The following is a 26576-nucleotide window of genomic DNA, read 5'->3' as shown; positions in this document are numbered from 1 at the left end:
ATATAGATATAGATATAGATATAGATATAGATATAGATATAGATATAGATAGATATAGATATAGATATAGATATAGATATAGATATAGATATAGATATAGATATAGATATAGATATAGATATAGATATAGATATATATAGATATTTTCCCTTTACCTTCCAATCAATTTCAAAGATTGGTGACCAATATAGCCTTCTGCTACTTAAGTTGTGGTTTCATAGTCAGGTTAACTTGGTATCATTCCCAATGAAAATGGTACATCTGCTTTGACTCTTATGGAATGCAAAATGATCACAGCTTTGGCCGAGGTCAAAAAGTAAATATTTTTCCTCTCTGGGTCAATTTTGCCAGGATTAAGTCCTGATTCACTTTGCCACATGGCTGTAACTGCTAAGATCAGTACAGAGAAGGAGTCAGCAGAGAAGAAGGATGTCTTCAAGTAGATGGTAGTGTTAACTTAAACTGATGGAGATCCAAATTGCAACCATACTTACATCTAATCTTTTATATTTTTATCTACTAATTGTAAGTGTAATTGCCATCTAGGACGAACCTGATCATTATTCCTTCCTGACACGTCAGTTATAATTTACAGGGCTGGGGAGGGACATATCTTGGTATTCCTTTGTGAACATCCTATCACGATTATGCAGCTTGATTTCCTGCCCCCTACCTTCAGATCAGGACCGAGTTTGTATCTGTAGCTGAATCTAATACTGGTGAGAATCCATGTGGGTTTTTTTGTGATTGGTTTGTGGTTGTTTTTTTGTTTTGGTTAGTTGTTTGGTTGTTTTTTGTGGTTTTTTTGTTTGTTTGTTTGTGGGTTTTTTTGTTTATTTGTTTGGTTGGGTTTTTTTAGAAAAAGGCTGTAATTGTTACAGGAATAAAAAAATAAACAATGAAACTTAACCTTTGAGAAAAAAAATATCTTAGCCCTTGCCAGTAAAAAGGCAGGTTATGACTGAAAGTGTTTGATACTTTTTCTTTTTATGCTCTCAGGGAAGGACTTAGGTCCAACAACAAAAATTTTCATCCCATATTAGATCTTGTCCAGTGTTGCTTTGCCTAAACAATCTTGGTGTTTTGAAAAATTGGGCAAAATTTTCATGTATTAACCACTGAACAATTAAACCTAAACTTTTTAAGAATATTTTTTCCTACACATCATTACCCATTTGTCTATCATAATTAGCAATAAATATTGATTGGCGTGCCATGCTGCAATAATTAATTCCATTGATAAGTTGCATATTAATTAATTTAAAATTTTCCTCTTCAAATTATTTTCTCTTTATTCTTTTCATGTGGAAAAGGAGGAATAGAACATTTATGTTCTGTGTTCCTGTAACAATATTTAGCAGCTTATTACAGTTCTTATAGTCTCAGTCTTCCAAAACCTCTTAACATTTTATGCAACAATAAAGAATCTGTAGCTTGATTTTCAGTTGACAAACTACAATGAAAAACTATTTTCTCTACATTTGTTTTATTATGTTGACTTCTAACACTACTTCTTTGTTTGTTACTCTTCCACAATCCTTAAAAATATTATTGTGTGCACCTACAGTCACCTGTGCTTTATCCATAATGCTGAATAGAGAAGGTCTGGGGCTAATTTCTGGCCTCAGTACCAAGTGTATCACAGTATCACAGTATGTTCTGGATTGGAAGGGACCTCAAAAGATCATCTAGTCCAATCCCCCTGCTGGAGCAGGAACGCCTAAGTGAGGTTGCACAGGAACTTGTCCAGGTGGGTCTTGAATGTCTCCAGAGAAGGAGACTCCACAACCTCCCTGGGCAGCCTGTTCCAGTGCTCTGTCACCCTTACTGAGAAGAAGTTTTTTCTCAAATTTAAGTGGAACCTCTTGTGTTCCAGCTTGATCCCATTGCCCCTTGTCCTATCATTGTTTGCCAACGAGAAGAGCCTGGCTCCATCCTCATGGCACTCACCCTTTATATATTTATAAACATTAATAAGGTCACCCCTCAGTCTCCTCTTCTCCAAACTAAAGAGACCCAGCTCCCTCAGCCTTTCCTCATAAGGGAGGTGCTCCACTCCCTTAATCATCTTGGTTGCCCTACGCTGGACCCTCTCCAGCAGTTCCTTGTCCTTCTTGAACTGAGGGGCCCAGAACTGGACACAATATTCTAGATGGGGTCTCACCAGGGCAGAGTAGAGGGGAAGGAGGACCTCTCTTGATCTACTAACCACCCCCCTTCTAATACATCCCAGGATGCCATTGGTCTTCCTGGCCACAAGGGCACAGTGCTGGCTCATGGTCATCCTGTTGTCCACCAGGATCCCCAGGTCCCTTTCCCCTACACTGCTCTCTAATATGTAATTTCCCAACCGATACTGGAACCTGGGGTTGTTCCTGCCCAGATGCAGGACTCTACACTTTTCCTTGTTAAATTTCATTAGGTTATTATTAGTGGAATGTATGAACTGGTGTCCACAAGCCTTTCAGGCTTGTCCCATATGTAGCAGACTTATCCTGTATTGAAGTAGGTAGAGTGGTCCAAAATACAGTGAAAGAAGGAGCTAAAGTTTAAATAGTGAGGATAATTATGGGCTTCATATTCAAGCTCCTTTCCAGGATCTATTATTTATCAGTGTGGTCATTACAATATACCTATGTCACAGAAATCTTGCACTGTACATATGGGAGCTTACATGTTGCTTTGCTGAGTCCTGCTGACAGGCAGTAGAGACTGATTATTCTGGTTTTAATTTAGAAAGATGAATATTGAATGTCAATCTGAGGTGGAAAGCACTAGAAAAAGAGCAGGTAAGTTAAATCAAGATTTGTCTTTATAAAGGCATTTCCAGCAGAGAACCTGTAACTAAGCCGCAATTAGCCACAATTAATCTCTAACCACGAGGATAACTGGGAACTTTGAAGGCATACCACTGTACTGTAAGATAGATAATAATTATATTATTCATTAAATTAGTTAAAATTATTGCATAATTAAATAAAAATCATAATTTATATGATCAAAAATGTAGGTTGGCTCAAGGGAAGAGATGAGGCCCAGCTTTTTAAAGGAGTTTTGCATAGGAGTTATACAGCTGTGTACTTGGGAAAAGTGGATCTGAATACTAGAATAATATTCCATGCATATTGTGTGTGAATGTGTATGTGATGAGAATATGGGAAGAGTGTGAAAGATTTTTTTTTTCACTGTGCAAGATTTAAAATAACTAGCTTCATCATAAAGGCTGCAAAGATCATGACAGAAAGACAAGTAACATGTGAAAGTTAACCCTTAGGTAATTATTCATTAAAGATCTTCTCTGTCCTGGGTGCTTATGATAATAAAAACACAACAATGACAATTAATCGTGAAAGCTACAGCTTTCACAGATGTCACCAGTGGACGTAGAAACAAACAGTAAAAAGCAAGCTTGAAGTTAATCAAGAGAGGACAGAAAAGTAAATGAACTGTGAGACTTATTTAAGTACCATAAACATTTGCCATAGTGTTGATTTGCTAGGAAAACTTAATCATTACAGGGGCTACACCCCAGGCATACACTTGAGACTAAATAATGAGCACATTTAGTCAATGAAACAAGTGAAAGCAAGAAAGCAAGGTTTCCCAAGAGAAGAGACAGGAAATCTATTCCTTCCCAGCAAAATGATAAACAACCTACCATTAATGTCCCAATGGAAAATGCTACAGAAAGGTCATAATGTAATAGCTTATTCCTGGCTTCCCAATAAATGGTAAAAGAAAAATAATATGTATTAAAAAAATAAAATAAAAAACTCACAGAAAAAAACAACAAAAAACCATAAACCACCACCACCAACAACAACAACAAAACACAAACTTGACTGAAAAGAGAAAAAAATAGAAAAATGGAAACAAAACAGAAAAGCTGTTTTTACAAGATTTTATAATAATAACTCCTTGCCAGAAAAGTATGCCTCTTCAGTGAAATAGTCAGCACTGCCATTCTGCCCTCTGTGGAGGTCCAATTGTTTCTTACTTCAGAAAGAAATGGTTATAACTTAAATAAAATTAGGCTGAAAATTAGGAAGTTTTTGGGTACCTTAAAAAAAGTGAGACTGTAGCATAGTCTTCCCAGTTAAGTAATGAGAACAGCCAGCTTCATTGGTTTTCAGAGGCGTGTTGTCACTTTTCTGAACAGGATTGATTACAGAGTTCCTTAACCCAGGAGACACCTTCTGCCATTTTTAAGAAGTTTGACCTCCAGTGACAGGGTCATTTTCCTAATTCTCTGTAGCCATTGTTCCTACCAGCTACAATGTCCCATTAGTAGATTTAAAATTTGGTCCCCCGTACAGAGAGAAAGGAGATAGTAGGCAGATCTTTTAGTTTTAGCTTTACAGAAATGCGGTACACATTTTCACTAGAGAGCTCATATTTGCAGATTTGGAAAGAAGAAGGGAGACATTATGAATAGAGGGCAGAAGACAAAAAAGGGGTTTAATTTTCAGAGAAGTATGGTGGCAATTGTAACAGCCACAACATGGTTAAACTGACTGCATAGACTATGCCCTTGCTAGCACTGCTAATTGCATCACTTGTAAAGGCTTTAGAAGAACTATGATAATTGGCACAGCACGGTGGATTCAACAGGGGTTTTCCTGATCTCACACTATACCAGCTGTAAATTCATGAAAAGGGACGTTTTTGCAATTTCAGTGAACTGCCCACTGAACATGGCATGTCTAATTCCTCTGAAACTACCAACAAAACTCTCTGCTCAAAGATTTGATCCTTCTTCTTTTGGTAGGCACAGGTACATGTGGCTTCTAAAAGGAAGAGATTTTGATTCTGATGTCCAATAACTTAATGCCTTTAACAGCATACTTTTACAAGAGATACATGTGATTGCTTTGGTGTATATAGAAAAAGTAGTGATTTAATTAAGAACAAGAAAGCAAAAAGAAAGGTACCTTTGATCCACTTAGAATTTTATACTCCTTTTTCATCATCATTAAACACAAACAAGCTGACAGTATTTTGTTTTCCAAAGTAACATCAATGATTTTTGTTTGCCAAACAGGTTCTGAAATACATGCAGGCTATTCAGTCATCATAGGTACACTGAAAGAGTATTTTCTGTATTAAAGAACTTTATTCCCACTGAATGTTAGAAGAACCATACTAAGAACAACCAAAAGGCCCTATAATTTCTAGGTAGGTAGTAGCGGGTGCTTATGAAAAGAGATTAAGAACAAACTAAGTGCAGAACAACATTTCCCAAAACATTTGGTCTCAGCTTGCAGCTATCAACTTGCCTATCTGAGACAGAGGCTGCATTTGCTTGGGTGTGTTTAATAGTTCTTGACAGACGTTTCCTCTGTGACTGACATTTTTTAATTGTTTATGAAACCATTTACTGAATGGCAATGAACTCCTAAATTAAATTTGCTGTGTCTGAAAATATATTCTGTATCAGTTATTTATTTTTTTTATTGTGAGGAACAGTATTTTCTAATACTTTCTCTGTGCCAGCATGATTCTATAAATTTCTTTAGTCTGCCTCCCATCAGCTGAGTCTTCTTCAACTGACAACCCCTTATCCAACTGACCTCTTCTTTAGCAGAAGCCACCCTGTCTGATGCTCCTTTTCTCCTTATTTTATACCTTTATGTAACTGGTTGCATCATGTTTTAATGGAGGATACTTCAAATCATGGAACCATCTAAAAAAAGAGACAGAACAGCAATCTTTCTTATATGCCAAGAGGCAAACTGCTTTGTCACAAGTTTTGAAGAAGTAGCTTGTCTACATATCCACAATATATCAACAGAAACCACAGTTATTATATCATTGCATCATTTGCCTGTGGAGCCCACTGTCTGCATCATATCTATTCTGTATTAAAATAATAACAGAATTTGCGGTCAGGGAGAAACTACAAAATACTGACAGTTTGTTTTGACTTGAGTGGAAAGAAAAGTAGGAATACAAGTAGATGTACAAGTAAAACAAAATTTTCCTCTGAAAGATTTCAGAAAGATCATAAAGTTTTATGATCGTGTTTGACTTTGATAAGAATAAAGCTCTACTTTGATGCAAGGTATCCTTTTGACTTTAGCACTTCAGCTTTTATTTATATTCATATTAATTATATGTAAGAACATTAAGATCAAAATGCAGAAGTCAGAGAAAAGTACCTTGTAAGAATGAAATATTTCCATGCTATCTAAAAGAAATTTCAATAACTTATTAAAATTTTTCATTGTTAAATTTCCTGTTAAATCATATGTAGATATGCAGAGGCAGAGAGACTGAAGTACTTAAATTATCCTTGAGGAACCCCTAAGGGTTCCCAAAATTCAGATCCTTAAACCTCCATCACAGCTTCTATCTAAAGCTTAAAGTGTCTGAAAGCTCCAAGAGGCAAGCATAAGAAAACGTTATTTATAAGTTTAGGCCACTATACTCTTGGTATTTAACTTCACACCCTCCGCAGCAGACATAACTACTCTGCAATAGAACTGGTAGAAGGGAAGGTGGATCCTTACTTGGCTACTTAAGTTCTCCATTATTTGCATTCGTTTAAAATAAAGTAGGAAATGAGCCTGTATGAACAGAAGTGTTCAACTTCACATTGCCTTTGACACAAGGCTGATATAAGCCACTCCAGTCCTCTCTTGCTCCTTTTTGTTGGGTCTCGCCCCATGCTGAAGCCATGAGTTGTGCAGAGCAGTAGTTATTTGGAGCTAGACTGTAAAATAGATGACCTAAATCATCTCTTGGAAATGAAAAGTAGCAGGCTGGTCCAGTGGGAGGACTGTCAAAATCTGACATTCATATCACTTTATCCTATAACACAAGACTGAAAAAACCAGGACTTTGGGGGCTATTTTTGATGATGGTCTGGTATGAGCAAAGCTACACAGACTGCTTGTAGCAGCACATCTGACGTGACAACTTAAGAAGGGGGAAAAAGCAGGAAAGGCCAGCAAGGGGAGGATGTCTAATTAGTAATACTGCTGAAAAAAAGTTTGCGAAGCTACATCCTGAAGCCTGCTACAGCTATCTGCCTGATACTGAACTGAAGCTTAACCAGAGAGTCCTCTAGGGTCAGTCAGAGCAGTCCGTGGACTGGCCTCACTCCAGCCCACCACCAACCATCATTCCCAGCACCTCCATTTGACTAGGCTATAACCCTGTGACGAAAAAAACCCAAAAACCTAAGATGGCAGAACAGAAGGGAAGGCAGACAGTTTTGCCGTAGTTAGCGCACTGAAACACCTGTAATTGGTCTTACAGGTAGGTCACAAACCACCTGATCTGCACAGCTTCTAGTTCGTGGTCAACATATTCCCATCTGAGAAGTGTCATGACTTAATCTGTTTGGCTGCTTTAGCAGCTAGCGTCTTATTGCCTATGTTGGAGTTTTGGTGAAGGCTCAGCCCAAGAGTGGTAAGATCACCACATCACCCTTTTTATGCACAAGAGAGAGAGGGTTCCTAGCAGCCTATGTAGAACATGTTGACATTTTTTGCCTACTATAGTATGATAATATAATAAGAAAAAGCTGAATAGCAAAACTTTGGATTATACTGCTAACTTTTTTTTTTTCTTTTCTTAATTAACATTTCCTGCTGCACTACATAGCAAGAAACAACATATGTTCTGTGAGCTCCAACTGTTCGCCACCCACCTTCTTTCCTACAACAAAAACAAAGGGAAAAAATATAGAACTATTTCAGTTATGCATAACACATTTTTTGAATATCAACTTAGTCTTAGGCAGACAAGTTTCCAAAATGCAGTGTTGAAATTTTTGACAAATTCTGGAACTTTTGGTCAACAAACTACTTTCTTCTTTCTGAGATTATCTGGTACATACATCTCATATCCTTTTATTCATAAAAGACCAGAATGAAAGTATAAAATAGCATCAAAACATTTTGTATTTCTGAGGCAACTAAAGGTCTCCAGATGGTACCAAAAAGCTGAAGAGATATCAGAGACTAGTAGAGCTATGCCAACTAATGCTGCTTAAAGAATCACTTTGCTGAAGAGGGTTTTACTAAGCTGGATGGCTTTCATCTATGATGGCAGAAGGCTGAGTCTTCTCTGGTTTTTACTAGTGCAAAAGAAGAAAGAGAGAGATCTCTTTGGGACCTGAATGGACCTCACACATTATTTATAACCTGTCTGCATATGACTGTATCTGCACAGTTGGATAAAATTCTCACATAGAGAGCACACTTATTTTATCCTGCTCAGGCATGACTAGAACAGATTATTCAGAATCACTCCTGTTTTTAATCATGTTGTGATTATTACTTTCAGCCAGTGGAAAGTTCCAGGGCAAAAGTCTAGCTAGAACAATTATTCAAAATTTATTTATAGTGATCTGAGGTCTTCCTTACGGAAAAAAAAAAGAAAAAGAAAAAGAAAAAGAAAAAGAAAAAGAAAAAGAAAAAATAAAATAAAATAATAATAATACAGTATAAAAAGTTAACCAAGTTGAGCATTAGGTAGAAAGTCTCAAAAATTAGAAAGAAACTCTTCCCTTTTTAGAAAGAATAGTTTTCACATCATGGGAAATCTCTCCTACAGATGTTCAGCCAGGTACTTGTGCAGAGAGAAAGACAAGGTTTCTTCCTGGTTAGTAAGATCCCTGAGAGTCTCTGCACTGTATTGCAGTTCACATTTTGCAATGAGACTCTCACTTAAATGTTTTCCAAGGAAATTAGAAGAATTACATATTTCTTGATACTGCACATAACCTCCATGATTCTTTCTTGTTTGTTGCTTGTGTTTGCTTTCTAAGGCACACAAAAATAGACTGATATATTCATCTATTATTCTAGTACCATTTAGCGGTTTTGCTCAACTACCTCAGTCCTACATGCAAGTCATACATTACCTGTCTTCATACATACCTGTGTCATTCATCACACCTTTTAGGTCCTTTTATCACATCTTAATGTTCTAAATTATTTTCTTCATATTTCTCAATGTGTACCTTGACTGCCAAGGTCTGTATATGGTGCTTTTTGCTTGCATTGCTTTTGTAATTTTTTCTCCACAGTTTTGCATGCACCTCTTTCTCATATTCTTATTAGAAAATATCTATGATTATTATGTTATCAATAATGATATTCTGAACTTGCAAAAAGCTTTTATATAAAAGTTGCTAGGTGTATTAGAAATATCTCTTGCTATTCAAATCACAGTACTGGAAAAAAAAAAGGTTCTAAACATTTGTTAGACTGTAAGCTTATGCAAAACATTAATTGAGAGCTTCAAAACGTGCAACTGCCAAACTTACATGTGTTATCTTCCAAATAGAACAAGGTTATGTGCTGTCTACTTAGTAGACAGTATGGCTTAAAGGTCCCAAAGTTAAATATTTGCTCATTTTACACTGCATATTATTGGAATGGCACAAACTTATTTCAATTATGGGGGTATATTTATTTGTGTAAGCACATGTAAGATACAGTTAGAAATATCTGGTGCAGGACATTTAGGTTCCTCTGTAATGTAGTGAATACATCTTGTTACTATAAAGTGTTAAATTGATATCTTTATGCATTGTAATTATAGCTTTTTTTTCCCATTGGACCATTCATATAGAATGATTCCTAGATATAAGTGGTTGTTATATTGAGGTGCAGGTATATTTCAAAAATACCAAGAATTGTAGAAGGAACTCATAAAGTTGCAACCATAACATTTGCTTTTGATTTCTTTGGTCACTTTATACCTGTGTGTTTATTATACTTGTTTGTAGTGACCTATTAATATTTGGAAAATGTGACGAGGTTTTCTGCTCATGTTAGTAATAATTTATCTACAAAATAGATGATAATAGCCAAATCTCTTGAAGCTGTCATTTTCATTATCTTCCTCTTCTTATTGCTCTGTGTCCAAATCGTATTATCATGTCCCTTCATGTCTTCTCACAAGATACATGTACTCAGTGCTTTTAGCCAATGTTGTTTTATTTGTTTCTAAGGCAAAAAATGTGTTTTTCCATTGGTACTATATCTGTACTCAATACTTCAGGGTTCAGTTGTTTTCATGGCTGAAAATGGTGCCCAGGCTCCCCATCTAATGTATGAGAAGGGTTTAGTATCTAAATGTTGGATACATCTGAAAAACAAACAAACAAACAAAAAACCACCACCACCAACAAAACAACCAACCAAACACACAAACCCCACAAACTAAACCAAAACACAACATGCTGCATGAGCATCCCCTTACCTTAGGTAACTGCAAAATGTGAAGACAGATCTTAAATCATACAATTCTCCATGGTACTCAGTGCTACTAGGCATGAAGTCATTTCGTTTGGGATACGTGCCTTGACTCTCTTCCCCAAAGGTACATGTTTGTGTCCTCTGCTTTTCATCTTCAAATTAAGCTAGTCTTTTTTTCTTCTTAAGCACATCTGGAAGAGGAGTAATCGTTCATTGACAGAACAGATTCAGTTCTCTTTTTACCCTGATCTGGCTTTGGATCCTTCAGACAAACGGAGTGAAACCAAGTTTATAAAAATTGGTTGAGAACCTGGACATAAATTTATATTTAAATGGGTGCTAGATTTTTGGGTGGTATTTAAATACCTAGGATCTTTTCACAGATCTATATTGAAGCTTTCAGATCGCATATTTCTACATTAATGACATTTTATTTCCTACCCCTTGCTTAATGTTAATACAAAACCACAACGCAATACATTCCCAATTCAGCAGAATGAAGTACCTCTAATCTATTTTTATTTTTCTGCTGACCCATATGATTAGTATCCAAAACCAAATATAAGCTTGATTGAAGCTTGATCTAACAAAAATAATGATGTTTAGCCTACATCTTTTTAATACCTGCACTTCTTTTTCTTTAATTCACTTTAGACCTTGACTTTTTCAGTCTAATTTTTTTGAGATGAAGATGACCAGTTTATCATACAACATATTACTCTGCATTTTTCTGAATATTACTCTGGCTTATTTTAATGTTAGAAATATTAAATCTCACAGGCATTCCCATAAACTTGTCTATTAATTCCAGCAGAACAGGAAGAGAATTCTTAAAATGATTAGGAGTTAATCAAGTTGTTAAGTCATCCTGGTACAGTAGTCTTGTCAAGAGTTTCAACTGAACAAGAAAATACAGCATGTCTATAAATAACAGATGTTGGAATGATAGTAAAAAACTCTGATGTCCCAAAGCCCTGAATGGAATAACAACTTTCAGAAAATAGGCGGAGGGGGGGGGGTGGAAAAATGTGCAAGAGCTATTTTTATCTGGAGAAATAATATGCTGAGACCTCACTGCAGTGTAATTAGATGCTCCCATAGATCTGATATCTTAAAAAATAATTCATAATTCTAATTTAATCTTAGACCATAAAAATATTATTGAAACAATGCACACTTAGCCACTTGGGAAAAAATGAGTGTTCTTTAAAAGGTGTTGTAGATAAGATGCTTCTCTAAGAGCTATTGCAGAACAGTTAACTTTCTTGGCTTACTATAGAAATTTTTCTTCTGACTGTTTTTAGATATCTCTTACACGATTTTCTTCAGTATCTTCATCATGTGCATTCTTTGTCTCTTTGTTACCTTCTCCTTCCTCCAGCCTTCTTTCTTCCTACCAAGCAATTCCAGCAAAAAAGTACGTAGTTCACTTAGTTTACTTGTTTACTTGGATTTTTTTTTTTTTTTTTTCCACATAAGTATCATTTTCATAAAATCTCTGAAGGAAACCTGAGCCTTGTCTTCTATAGTACATTCTACTGGGGATTTTGTTTTCTTCTCTTATTGTTGGATTCCCAAGTATCTGTTTCCAACAAGCAACAGTAGTAATGAATGTATAAAAAATATAGTGTGGAAGATAGAAAGTTAATTTTAGGTATTTGGGGTTGTATTTGTCATAAACATAGAATGTCTCCTATGTTTCTCTGTTTTTTTTCACAAAATGAAACTTTTCCTAACTTTAGATTAGACTAGACCTCCCAGTTTGGTGTATCAGTCAACTTGCTAATGGTACATTCAACACCTGCATGCAGATAATGGATAAAAGTCCTGAATAGAACAGGATTGAGCCCTGAGGAACATCACTGGTAACTGGTCACCAGCCAGATGTAACTCAATTCACCTCAATGTTTTGAGTCCTGTCATTCAGCCGGTGTTTCACCCAGCACACAATGAACCTGTCCATCTCACAGCTGGACAACTTGTCCAGAGGGATGCTACAAAAAAAAAGAATTTGGTTCTGCATGAATAGAATATGAAAATGGAACGCTATGAGACTACACATTGTTTGCTCACTTATCTATTGACATGAGGGAGCAAAGACACAAGCTGCAGGTAGCCAAGCATGCCATTTGACAGGACAAGAGAAAGAGGTCAAATCTGCTGTATGTTGGGTTGCCCAACAATCACTTATAGGCATGCTATATCAACAAACTTGGTTATGTGTTTTGTGGTTTTGTTTTGTTGTTGTTGTTTTTTCTATTTTTCTAACTTGTGTGTCATTAACTAGGATATATTTAATAACATCAACATATTATTTCCAATGCATTACACATGAACACTTTGTTCCTGCTTACACTTCCCATTCAAGCAAGGCATGAGGTCCTAAATAAAACGTTAAGCTCACATCTTGGTAGGACTACAATGTGACCACTTAATTCTTTGCTATTAGGCACTTTACAATTTTTTTTTTTATAGAAAGAATAACACAGGTGAAATTGAAAATCTCTATATTTCCTATATATGTTATGTTTTATTGTTTTTTTATCCTTGTTTCCTGAAAATACCAATTACAATTCAAGTCAAATCAGTGGTGGCTTGTCAGCTTTAATACTACTTATTCTTTTATTATACTTTTAATCTTGATGTAAGGTCATTAATATTTAATATAAATTATGGCAGGATTTTAAAAAGCAAATTAATCTTTCAAAAATCTACTGACTTCAATAATCTAAGTGAAACCACTTTGTTGCCCCCTCTGTATTCTCAATGATAGAAACTAAAAGATATTATGCAGCAAGCTTCGTTAAGAACTTTTTCTTCTTGTATGTCTTTTGTTCCTTCAGAGTAAGGACATTTGAGAAACAAAGTCAAGACTATTACTTCATGGATAATTTTAGCTTGTTGTCTTCCTGTTGGTAAGGTATCTTTAAAAGTCTGCACCTAAAGTAGTCGTCCTTATCTTCTTGTATAGGCAATGGGGAGAAAGAGATTATTCCAAGTAACAATTTACCTCATCTTAAGGAAGACATCTAAAAAGAGTAAGGTGACTCACATATTTTTAAGGTTTATTTGTTTCCACTGACAGTAAAGACAGCCTATATTACATATTTCAGGGGTTAACATAGATACTATGTAATAGTTCAGACACCTTCTGGTTGATTTGCTACTTTTTCTTTATGTTTCTACTTCAATTTATAAACTAGTTCAGCCTCATCAATTTTTTTTTTTTTTTTTTTTTTTAATCTTGGTACTTGTGTTCACCTGCATCTTCTGACTAACTTCCAGTGTTTCATTCTGTACAGTTTTGTTTTCTTAAAGCTATGATTTCAGGACTTTTACCTCCAGTTAAAAGGATTTTTGTCACGAACAAAATTGATTAACTAAATTTTGTATTCCACTTTGAATGAAGTACTAATAGAAGCCATTTAATTAAATAATCCTACCTTTCCCTTCATTTCACTATATTTCTGCATCGTTACAAGGATTTCATTAACATAGTGAAAGTGGCAGTTTCTAGACTGATAGTTAAATTGAAAGATTTATTTTATATTTATGACACGGTAGGATGCTAACCTAAGTCACAGCCATTCTTTTATCTTTTAGAAAAACTTTCTAAAATAAATCTTACAGTAAACTTACATTTCTTATGTTTCAAATTAACCTAAGATGTACAGGATACAATTCTGCTTCACTTATACTAAAAAATAAACATAATAAAAAAAAAGGATATTTGCTAATATTTTCAGTGTCTCTGTTACACTCACTTCAGAATTTATAAAAGGATGGGTTACAATTTTTTTTTTTTTTTTTTTTTTGTGCCTTATTAAAAACTGCCTAGTTTTCAAGAAAGAATGCAATTCAGTATTTTGCCCAGGAGTATGTAAACATTTAATTGCTAGTTTCAGAAATGTCATTCAAATACTTAAGAGATTGCAGATTCCAAGTCCATAATATATATTCCACAGTCACCTAATTCTGAATCAGTCATATTCATCTCATCTATAGCTGCATGTAACTGAAACATCCATTTAAAATAGTGGTCTAGGCTTCCTTTGTAGTCAATAAGAGAGAGGCATCTCCAGAGAGCCATTAATCTTAGGTACCATTCTTAATATAAGATGCATTCCCCCTCTTGGAGGTCTGTCCACTGCATAAAAAGGGAACTTATGTTAAACACCTAAATCTCTGTGAGATGGAAGGAGTGATTTAATTGTGTACACCTATGCAGATAATGGCATCTGGGACATCTTTGGGTGAACAGGTTGTCTCTGTGCAACTGCAAGATTCAGTACAGAGCTTACAGAATCTACACCCTTTTAGTGCAGCAGTGCAGGCCATATCAGATAACCTCAGGGCACTCAGCTCATCTCAAAAGGCACCAGATGCTAATGTTTGGTTCATGTGACTGATTTCAAAACTTTTCTATCTGTCAGGGTATCTTCATCCAAATAAATAGGTTTTAGAAGAAAAAAACTGTGGTTACCACTTCACTGTTATTTGACCAAGTTGCTGAAAATCAACCTGTAAGGATGTAACTATCTTTTGTTAGTGAGTTGCCAATGAGAGAGGCAAAAGTTCATAACCAAAGTAAGCAACTACACAGCCCATACATACATCTAGGTGAACCCCTGGGTGATTACTCTGACTGTAGAAGGCCCAGTGTCCTGTGAGACAGAACTTGGTTAAGATGAACTGCTTGAGTGACTAACTTCAGTCCAGATCTTCAGAGGGTTATTTAGATCCATGTTGTGCACTTACGTATGTTTAATGATATTGAACTCCATGCTTCACAGAACAATTAATTATTCTGAAGAGCAGGTCACAAACAATCAGTTATCTTTAGTACTCACATCTAAAGGAAGCTTATTTGCACTGTATTGTGTAGGAAAACATTTTTGTTGCTATTTGTTTAAATAAATATCTGGTTAATTCTACACATTTATATGGTTGAAAAGAAGGTAGAAATATGCTTTGTATTGTAACAGAAGCTGTGGTTTATGCTTTGGGACTTGTTCTGATTTGAGAAAGTTCCAGTGTACTGGAGAAATTGAGTTATTTATGATGGTTTTCTGTTTGCAGCATTAGTTGCTATGTTGCAGTTACGAGAGACAGGCTGCTGAATAAAGAGGTGAGTGAGATTTTTGGGATCATATTATATATTTTACGGAAGGTAGGGGAGCAAGGAGAATGATAGGTCTAAATTTCTGTTGTTTCTCACCTTACAGAGAACAAACTTTTTAGAGTTTTCTAACAGTCCCAATTTTGCAAAAGCTGATCCTCCACAGACACAGACAAGCTAGGAAGGAGCTAATAAGAATGTTTGGAAATAGCAGAATCTAGCTAGAAAACTGTTATTCGTTAAATGAATTGCAATTATAGAACACCTGGTCCTCCTGAGATATTCATTGTATTTAGTGGGAATAGATCGGCTTACTGATTTTAAAATTATTTGAATATATTAATTTATGTATGATAGTATCACATTCCTTGTGACTAAACTTGGGCAAACAAAAAAGACAACATGTGAGTGTAGTCTTATAACAGATTAGAATTTTGTACTATATAATTAGCATTTTAGTAACTAGTCAAAACAACATTCATTCTTTCAATAAATACAAATCCATAGAAGAAAGAGGGTGGAATCCAGTCTATCTGATATAAGCCCACATTTTATAACAAACTTTTACAGGCCTCTTAGGTCATTTCCAATATAAGAAAATTCTTCCATCATCAAGGGGAATGAATACGTCTGGAGCAGATGTAAATTTAGGTAAACAGATATTCCTCCAGAGACCTACAAGAAATCTGAAGATTATGAAGAATATTGAAGCAGGGAATCCTCTATAAAGGCTCTGAAATTTAAAAGTATTTTGGGTAGTAAAGATGAAAAGGCAGATCCAACACAGTATATTTATTCCCTTCCCAAAGGAGAGCAAAAAGGATAAATACTGTCTACCCTGAAATTTTTTTATTCTCTGTTGGCTTCCAAGGAAGAAATATCAAGAAAACTGTGATTCAGTTTCCTCCTTGAGATGTTTTCTCAATGGTGATCATAAAGTTTGTTCGTTATCCAAGGCAACATCCTTATAATCACTGTCTAGTCCATAGTGATTAAATTTATGGAAATCCAGTACAGAGACATGCGAAATAACTCTGGAAGAAGTATAAACTGGTGAGTTGTTGTGGAAACCTCACCTACAATAATTACTGTGCCAATGCTGCTGTGAGTAAAAAGTACATATGGAATTTAATAATATTTGGAAATGAGAAAAATAGGTTAAAGAACATTTTTAAAATCAATATTTTTTTTATTTTGTTCACTGTAGAGAACCATTATATTCTTATCATGAAGTAAAGATTTAAGTATTTGATTCATAGTGTACTGAAGAGGTTTGGATACTTAAAAGGTTAACATTTTCCTGTTGATGAAGACTTTTTTAGATGATTCAGAATTGTTAAAATCTGTCTCTTCTGGAAAAATTGATTAATAACATACTGAAGGCATTTGATATAATGAAGAGTTTTGAATCATTGGTTATTTTCAGATCAGGTTTTGAAGCATAATTGTAAAAACAAATCAAAAGACAACAAATATAATATCCTTGGACAGCACTTACTATTTTAGTGATTTTATTTTTTCTTCCATTTAAATGAAAAACTAATTTAAGTTGTAAATCAGATTTAACCTAAACATTATAGTACAACTTTGTAAATCCTCTAATGACCATTTTTAAAGGAAATCTTCAGGTTACATTATGTGAATAAAATGATAAAATAGTGTAGCACAATAAACTCTTGCATGTTTTATGTTACATTTTTAAAACAGTAGGTGGAAAAATGGAATAGGAATTCCAAAGAATTTGAGTAAAAAGAGAGAAAATGTTCATGTCTAATTCTATGAGCTCTGTGTAAGAGGAGCTGTTGAAATTTAATGCATTAGAGACATAATCACAGAAAAACTGCAGTACAGCGTATTCCATTTGTGCTCGCTTTTCAAATAGCTCCCCATGAGCTTTGTGCAATCAGTCATTTTAACTCTTTCTACCGTCTTCATCAAAGTCATCATTGCATAGCCCTTCTGCTTCTTTACTGAGTTTGACACTTCTAGTACAGCTATAACAATGAAGTTCTGAGTAGTAGGTTCTTTATATATCTGCCCCTTCTTTTGTATTATGTCTTTCTCTGATTTCAGTGAAAACATCATTTGTCTTGAAAGTGTTCAGCATTTTTGCAGTAAGGTTCTTTACCCAGACCCATTTTTCTTTAACCACAAAGCTGATCTTTATAAAGCACTTGGCATGCATATTATAACACACTGAGTTCACAGGCAGCTCATATTGCTATCTGACTTACAGAATCTACACACGAAGATCAGTCCTTTGCGTTCATTTTATTGAAATAAAATGCTTCATTGGGGTACTACAAATAACAGCGTCGAGATACACATAAAGGATTTAAAGTTCTTCTAGTTTTTCTGATCAGTGATCAGAAGTAAAGTACAATGAAAATGGCAATGCTTTCTGCTGGAAGTATCACTTGCATCCGTGAGTACAATTCTCCTTTCAGATAATAACACTAATAGAGAACGTGAAAATGATTGTTAGTGACAGAGCTCTGTGTCCAACATTCTGAATTCTGCAGTCATATCAAGGGTATACCAACTGTAACTAAATACACTGGTTTTGTTCTCATGGCCGGGCCAGGTTACTGGCCCAGAAAGTGAGATGAAGATTATAATATACTGAGGTCTTGACGAAGTAAGGGACATACCATAATGAACCTGTGTGTCTATGTGTATGTAACTCGGTAAGAATTCTCTCCGTGTGATGACTATGGACTTTACACTTCTTCCATCCTGTTTGGACACTACTTTTCTGAAGGATTACCTCTCACTTCTTGCTTGAGGCATGCTTGCTTCTGGCTCCTTCTGGCATTTATTTCAGATACCACATCTGAAAGCACTATCAGCTATCAATGTCCCCCAACAAGCAAAGTATGCATCTGGGAAGACTCCTTTAGTGCACCTTCTCAGAGCTGCTGCTGATGGCTTTATTACTTCAGAAACTGCCGTGGAAATAATTTCCTTTTGTTTAGGCAATTACTTTTTTTTTTTTTTTTCCTGTAGATCATCTGCCCATGGCAACTAGCCTGCAAGCTCTTCAGAATGCTTTCTCTCTCTTTCTTTGTCACACATACACACACACCTGACCCACAGGGCATCAGCCAAGTATTTGTTTTTAGATAACCTCCAATTTTTTAGCCACATGAAATAGCAGCAGATTCTTAAAGCTCTGTATTCTCAATCCATGGAAATTAACAGCTGATATCCTTAGGGATTTCTAAATTTCTTCTTCCATGTTCTTTTTTTTTTTTTTTTTTTTATGGCAAACATTATTTTGTATGCGACAGTTGTCTCCTGTAGTAATACCTCTGCATATATGGAAGATATTGCTTTTCCATTCACACAGAACCTAATATTTTTTTTAATTCTCCACCCCCTGTCCCTTTCTCCGCACTCCTTCAACATCTGCCCTGCTCTACCCCACCTCAGACACAAACCAGCAGAATTTCATAGTAAGATAAAACCAAGTAACTGTTGGTAAAGATATTGTCCTTTCTTATTTCTAGCTGCTCACTAGTACTCCTTTGTTTAGTGATCTCTGTGTCATTTTTATTGTAATATGATCTTAACTGATCTACAGCACAAGGATTGTCTTTAAACGACACAGCAATAGTCTAGTTTATTAGCTTGTTCTTTTACCTTCTTGCCCATTTGAAGCCAGTATTCAAAGTTTTAAACAGCCTTGTGTACTTTTAGTTCATATTTAAACAAAAGTCATGTGGTGGAGATTATTTCTGATTTGCTTTGCAACAATCTCATGATGACTTCACCTGAAATAAATAAATACTTTATAGATCACTTTGCCTCTTACCAAGCAAGTCTTTGACTCATTAAGATGGAGAATCATGTTTTCTCAACAGTCATCCTTCTGAATCCATGACTCATGTTCCTAATTCAAAAGTTGCCAAACTTCAATAAGACATGTAACACATGCTTCTATTTTGTCTATCCAGTATTCAGATTGATAGGCAGCGTTCAGGGGTTCAAAGCTATGGGTTCAAATTCCTTCTAGACAAAGAGAATTGAAGCCTACAACTCCTCCTGAGAAAGAAATGACCTCACTGCTTTATTACTCTGCAAATTAATTGGGCATTGTTTCACTGTGGCGGATGTGATATCAGGTGCTATGCAATGTCTTGGCCTGGCTTCCAGCTGCTACTCCAAAATAATGCATATAAATTCTGTATTATACCTGTCATCCCTGTGTGCGTGTCTCAGATACCGAAGGGCTTTTCAGATAGACCCAGATGAAGTCTGAGGTATTTGGCTTAGCAAAGGAAGGGACTCAGCTGCTCATGGACAGCAGTAAAACACTTGGAGACAAAGAGCTTTAGTGTGTCTCACACACTTGAGACAACACAGCTCATTTTTCCTGGCATTAGACTCTTAAATTTTGTATGACTACCCTTCTTGACACTTTGTGTTTATTGTATGTCTGCCTTAACTTTCAGCTACATGCGCTTGGTGGGAAAGAGAAACATCTCTGAAAAAAAAAGCACAGATTTGAAGCTATTATCCCTTAAATTGTTTGTTCCTTTGTGTTTTAGAATACATTCTTTTAACTTTCAGATCCAGACAACACTTTTTTCTCCCCTATGTCCCCCCCATACACATAAAAGAAAAAAATCTCTTTCTATTAATAAACTTGAATTGTGACTATTTCTTGAGATTTTTGCTATAAAGCATGGATCTTCTGTAACTGATACGAAACTACTGGTACATGGGTAATGGGAAACTGGAGGAACGATAAAGGCAAAAAATGGCTAATTTCACAGTTTAACTGTGACATAAAATTTTCAAAAGGGTCATTTGTATTGTTGAAAATATTCCTAGCTTTTTTTTTTGTCGGTGGAACAAAGTAATAAGAAATATTAATACTGGCTCTCAAATGACCTATAACTTATTCTTTTAATCAAAAAGTAAATACAGAATATTACCTAACTCAATTATTGAAAAAAAACTAACACTTTACTGCATGAAAAGCAGATTTATACAGAATTTTTCCTGTCTGCTACTACTCCTGCATCTGAAAAACAAATGTTTAATGTTTAATAGACCAAATGTAGGAAATGAAAACTGCGTCTTGGCCTTTTCTTTGTTCTTCTCCCTGCAGTAGAATCAATGTCTAAATAACCTGTTTCTACTAAACAGTGCTGGACTCCTGTGGTGGAACTTGTGGAATCCTGTTGGTCTTCCTGTGTTTTTACCACATATTTTATATGTGCTTTATGAAGCCAGCTGCTGAATGCAATCTTAGCTCTACTTGACATAAGGAGTTCTTCTGCCCCCTGCCATTGCTGCCCAGAAAATCATTTATTTTTGTGAATGTTTATTGCAATTTACTTCTTTATTAGAGCATCCTTCAAGAAGAGAAACATTAAAACTCAGTTTAAGAAAAGATGTTCAGTAATAGCTGTATAATGAGACTGAAGTGCTTAACAACTTCCTGAAACTAAATACAGTCCTACTGTCAGAGTGGTTCTAGACTGGAAGACCATTTGTGGCAAGACCAGAGGAAAAAATGCAGATCTCAAGCCACAAAACCAGCTGCTCATTCCTAGGAGAGCACTCAAGAGTGTGGGCATTATTCATTGTCATAGCTACCTACTAGCAGCAAGAGAATTGAATATGACGAGAGAGGAAAATGCAAATTGTGGGTTTTTTTTGTAATTCCTCCAATGCTGACCAAATTCTCCACTATTTTAGGGTTAAAATCATACCCACGTTTAAACAAAATAATAAGATTATAGAAGCATAGAAAGGGGAAAAAAGGTAAAGAAACACATGAAGGAAACACCATCATGAGATGCCAGAATGGAGTTTTGTAGTTTCAAGAAAGCAACTCTATTATCCAAATGAAAAGATATGTATGTAGTACTAGAACAGATTAGTCAAAACTGTCAGAAATGTGCCCATTCAAATCTCTATTAAACCCCTGTTTACAGGCTGCATCATGTTACAGGACTAAGAGTACTCCACTGTTGGGCAAGGTGGATCTTGGTTCTAAATCATTCCCAAATTTGATAACTATAGTGGCCAGAATGTAGAGAAAAATAAATAGCTATAACACAAATCCCTTTATTTGTAATTAAATACTAACCAGCACTTGTTCAATTTTCTCACAGTTGAGTAAAACAGCTATGTTTCAAATTGTGTAAAGATGTATTTATAGTTTTGTTTTGATGTTTATTGATAGGTCAAGATAAGTATAAATAAGTATTGGGGTTTTATGGAGCGTTCACGGAACAATGCAATTTGCAAAATAATTGCATTAACGATTTTATTATTTCACTCTGATGTATCTCTTCTTTCTCAAAAAGGTTTTATTTTGTTCACAAATATAAGCAGGAATACAAGGTACAACCGACACTTTAGGTACAGAGCAAGAGAGATGGAAGATGTCATTACTAATACATTTACAGGTTTTTTCAGTACCTCATACAGGCAGCTATTTAAACAGCAGCCTTCATGAACGGACCTACAAAGCATGAGCTTCATCTCATGTAACTTAGCCACCTAGAAATGAAATTCGGCTCTAGAGTCAGTGGAAGAAGATAAATAGGAGGAATTTGTCCATTGACCACCTAGGATGACCAGTGACTGGCTTACGCTGTCTGACTTTCAGGCAGCACTGGGTGAATTAAACCCAAGGTACATTAAATCCAGATGGAAATTCTGATCAGTGTCTGCTAGCTTTGAGGCTATATGTTTTGTCAGAGTACTTCTAACTCACCACAACAACAAATGATAGCAATAAACTAAGTGCTAGCATTTTTAACAGCTTTATCTCTGATAAGAAGTTTGCAAGATTATATGGGACAGACATGTAGGGCACAGGGATTTCTGAGCTCCAAATTCCTCTGCAACAAACAGCAACCACAAAAAGACAGAAACTAAAACAGAAACAAGGACAACACAACCAGCAACAAGAAAAGGAAAGAGTCAGAGCCTGAGGGAACATACAAAAAACTACACAAGGTCAGCTGTTTAGGTAGCAATTCTAACAGGAACAATAGGAGCAAAATTTTTCCCTGCTGCTATTCAGGAGTATGTAGCAAATATTATCCACTCCTATGTAATAGACATTACCCACCAAAAAAAAAAAAAAAAAAAGGTCTGTTAAAAATTTCACATTATTTTCCTCGACTCTTTGCAGTTTTGGGACCAAGGTTGCACAGTTGTTGCTTCCTGGTTTCAAAAAGCTAGATGGCACATGAAACTTGTAAATGTTCATGCTCTGAAGGCTGAGAATGATACAAAATCTTCAAGTGATTTCTTTTTTTTTTTTATCCCATCTACTTCCTTTTCCTCATACCTTCCACCCCACCCCTCAAAACAGAAAAGAATGAAAAAGAAAAACTGCCACCTCTTTCTTATGCAAACAATTTGTAGTGATTTATGTCACAGAAGCTGCTCTCAAGCCCAAGCTGATAGATAGGACACAATATGACATAAATCCTACATGGCAAACATATAACTGCTGCATTCAACTAGCATTATACTGTCAATTTCACATGGATGCTATATAAGAAGGCTAACTCCTTTTGGCAGATGTGAATTTTTATATTATCCCCCCCCCCTTTTTTTTTTTTCACCTTCAGTCCTGATTTGGGAATCTGTGGAAATCTTTATTATTGATGACTTGGTTTTGCCTTTCCTACTGTTTGACTCCTCATTCCCAAGAACTTTTTCTTCTGTCACTGTAACTTTGTTAGTTTGTTCTCGAAGCTGCCAGTCCAAGAGACATACCTTTGTGCCTTCTCCTCTACTGTTAAACCAAACTACGCTGAACATTTCAGTCTTTGTGGTAAAAGAAATAATCAAATTTCTATTGCACTCCCCCATTGTATAAGGTCTCAGAGAAATGACAAGATGTCAATGGGTGGGTGATGTTGTACTTTGAACTCAGGAGAAAAACCCAAGATCTCTGATGGCACAAAGGAAAACTGAATAAAACAAGTAATACAAACACACAGCAGAAAAATGAGAAACTAATCCACCATGATATTTGAGTGAAAGTCATGGATTTTTCTAGATTGGGAGTTCAAAGATTCTAAGAAACAGGCCAGAAACTCAGGTTGGCCCCAACCCCAGTTCCTTCTTCCAGTTTTGTGTTTCTTTCTAAGGCCAACACTGGCTATTTGTAATATTTATTTTATAACTTTATAGTTGACAATGCTTCCTATAACGAGAACCAACTGCTGTTGAATATTTTTTTCTGCTATTAGTTAACCAGGAAAAATCTATTCCAAATCCATCCCCATGTGTTAAAATTTTTCTGTAAGTGAAAGCTAAAGAGGGAGGCTCTGAATTTAGCACACTGGATAAAACATAATAAAATGGCAAAAATCAATAAACAGGATGAAATAGTCATTGTTATTCCAAACTTGTTTCTTCAAATTGACAGTTGTTAAGCCTTTTTAAACTAAATTGAGACCCAGAGTGGATGACATACAATTGACTAGGGCTTATCACATGATTTTCTTTTTAGGCTCCTGTGAATTTTGTTGTGATTTCTAAGCAAAATTTAAATGTAACTGTAGTATTGTATCAAAACCTGTACTGTCTAATGTCTGCAAGGAAAAAAAGGTGGTCAGTTTGTTCTTTTGGTAACTGGTGATGCTTCTAAAATATGACTTAATTATTTTCAACTAAATATTGAAAGAAAAATATTTTTTTATAATTGGAAAGGTTGGTGGGCATTGATTAGTTCTAATATCCCTGTTCATGCTACCTATCCTTTAAAAAGGAGTCCCTAGTACTGTTTCTGAATCTATAGTGCCAATAAGGTTTTTCAGACAAGGTAAAATTTCTACCCTCTCAACACTGTTGCATTATTAAGTCACCCTAAATAATTTGTTAGTTTACAAAAAAGGCCTAAATTTCCCCACAATTAAGAATAATTCTCTTAGCTGAAAATACCTGCTGGTAGCAAGGGGAATGATAAACCTTCCAGGGTCAAGTCACATTTCTGTGTGCATGTGTTTGTGCATCCCCATGAGAGGCACAGGTGGAAGGACTGTGCCAGGGATGCCAAGGGAGACAGGTGCAAGCAAGTCTATTTGTCCCAGGGCTCTGGGTAGTGCGCTGCTACTCTCTCTAGTCTGCAGGTAGGAGATTATGGCTCTCGGGGAACTCTGTATCCTGGAGTTTAGGCAGCAGTTTGGAAGGCTAAAATAAGCACCTGAAGACCTCCAGGCTGCTCTTGCATACAGCTTGATTACTGACCTCATGCAAGTGAAATTAATTTCACCTGTGGATTGTACTGCATCTAATCTTAACAGATGTTACACAGACCATCTACCTTTTTAATACCTCAGTAATATTGTTATCTAAAGAAACTCTGAAAAGCCTATCTTACATGTTGCAAAAAAGTGAATTTCTTGTGGTTTTTTAGTTTTCTTTGAAGATAGTGGTGAAAGTGAAAGGCAGCAAACTCAGCATTGCAAGAGATTTTACATTTCCCATTAACTGACCACTTGGAGCTCAGCGATATGCAGCATTTAATCACCACCCATGATTTGTGAAACACTATGAGTACTCTCACAGCAAGCGAAAGGGTTTTGTTTGTGGCATTAAGAAGGCAAGAGAAAAGCACTCTGCATCAAGTTGGTATAAATACAAAGACCATGATGTCAACAAACAAAGAGCTTCTTAACAACATGTGTGGTCAGCCAAAAGGCTGCACTTAGAACCTACTACAGACCAGGCTATAAGCTCTTGGTTTTCCCAAGTCTTTTGTGGACCAGTGGCCAAGTCAAGCACAGATGCAGCGGAGATTCCTGTCTGATTTTCCCACAGAGCTGGTTGTGCAAAGGTAAATTCCATAAAGAGAACAACAAGTAAAGATGTACTAATCTAAATGCAACTAGTCAGTTGGGCTTAGGTAATAGTCACAGCCAGGATAATTTATAGTTTTCAGTTTTTCTCAGCATTACTGACATACTAGATCTCAGAAATTGTAAGAAGTCGTAGGTTGACATGAGCACAAAGTAATTTGCACAGAGCGTGAAAGGAGAGTTACAAAAAAACTTTAATATTGTTGAGTTTTATTTGAACTTTGTCTTCACACTAGTTTATAGGAGTTAATTCTTATACCTATTTCTAATAGACAAAGATTAATTGGTCCCCTTTATCAGAACATTTGGCTATTAGGAATGTTCTTCTTTCACACGTATCTTCCATCATGGAGTGCAATCGCTCAATAAAAAGATGTGCTCCAAACCAGAGCATCCATTTTTCAATATAGCAATGTACAGGAACAGGTTACTGCTTTTGTAAAGCTATTACTTTTTCTGTCAACATGACTGCTACTAGAAGTTGTCTCATTAGACAGGATAAATTGGAACTGTAGAAGAAAATCTGACCAGGTAAGAAATTAAGTTTTATTATATACCTGTATATACCTAAACACACATGTGTGGGCACACATACAAGATAGTATGATTGAAAGAATAATTGTAAAATGGGTGGTAAGGTACACAGGTGGATATGACATTTCTGAAACAGAAATAGCTGTTATCTGCATATGGACAGAAAGATAATGTAACTATAACTTCAGCCCTATCAGAGGCATTAAAGTAAACAGTAAAGTAAAAATGCCTACATGCCTATTTTGGGTGTAGTATGGACAGGTAAGAATCAAAAAATAGAAACACATTTTCTAAGAAAATGAGAAAAGAAAATGATATTAAATAATGTTGTAGATGTGTCATTTCAATACAAAGTCTGAAAGATGGCTCTGGGATGTAAAAATAAACTTAAAAATCTGAGGAGTACTTGATTTCCCTATGAAAGCTAGTTTAATCATGTCATTTCCTCAGTGACAGAGGCATTAGAATTGTAATCCCTGAGGGTACACAGATGAAGAGTGAAGTGAGCCAGCACTGAAGTTCTGGCTTGGATTGTCATTCATAATTAAGTCTACAAGTGTCTGTTTTGATTGCATGTTGAGCAATGGTTCAATCTGCTTTAAGTATCCATCTAGCAAAAGAGATTTCTCTGTACAAGATATTTAGGGGTTGAGAACTACCAAGGTAAGCTCATATCTTAAACTTTATCTGACCACTGATTCCTCTGGATATGAATACAGACAGCTTACATGAGTATAAAGTTGCAGGATACATAAATGAGTAGGCCTTTACTATATTCTGAATTTTCCCACTCAAGGCAGTATTTGTGTATATGTATGAAAGCATTTTCATGCACAGACCTGTCTATACAGACACATACTTTTCCCC

Source organism: Nesoenas mayeri (genome assembly GCF_963082525.1).
Source record: "Nesoenas mayeri genome assembly, chromosome: 1".
NCBI classification, from domain to species: Eukaryota; Metazoa; Chordata; class Aves; order Columbiformes; family Columbidae; genus Nesoenas; species Nesoenas mayeri.
This window is presented reverse-complemented; position numbering follows the sequence as displayed.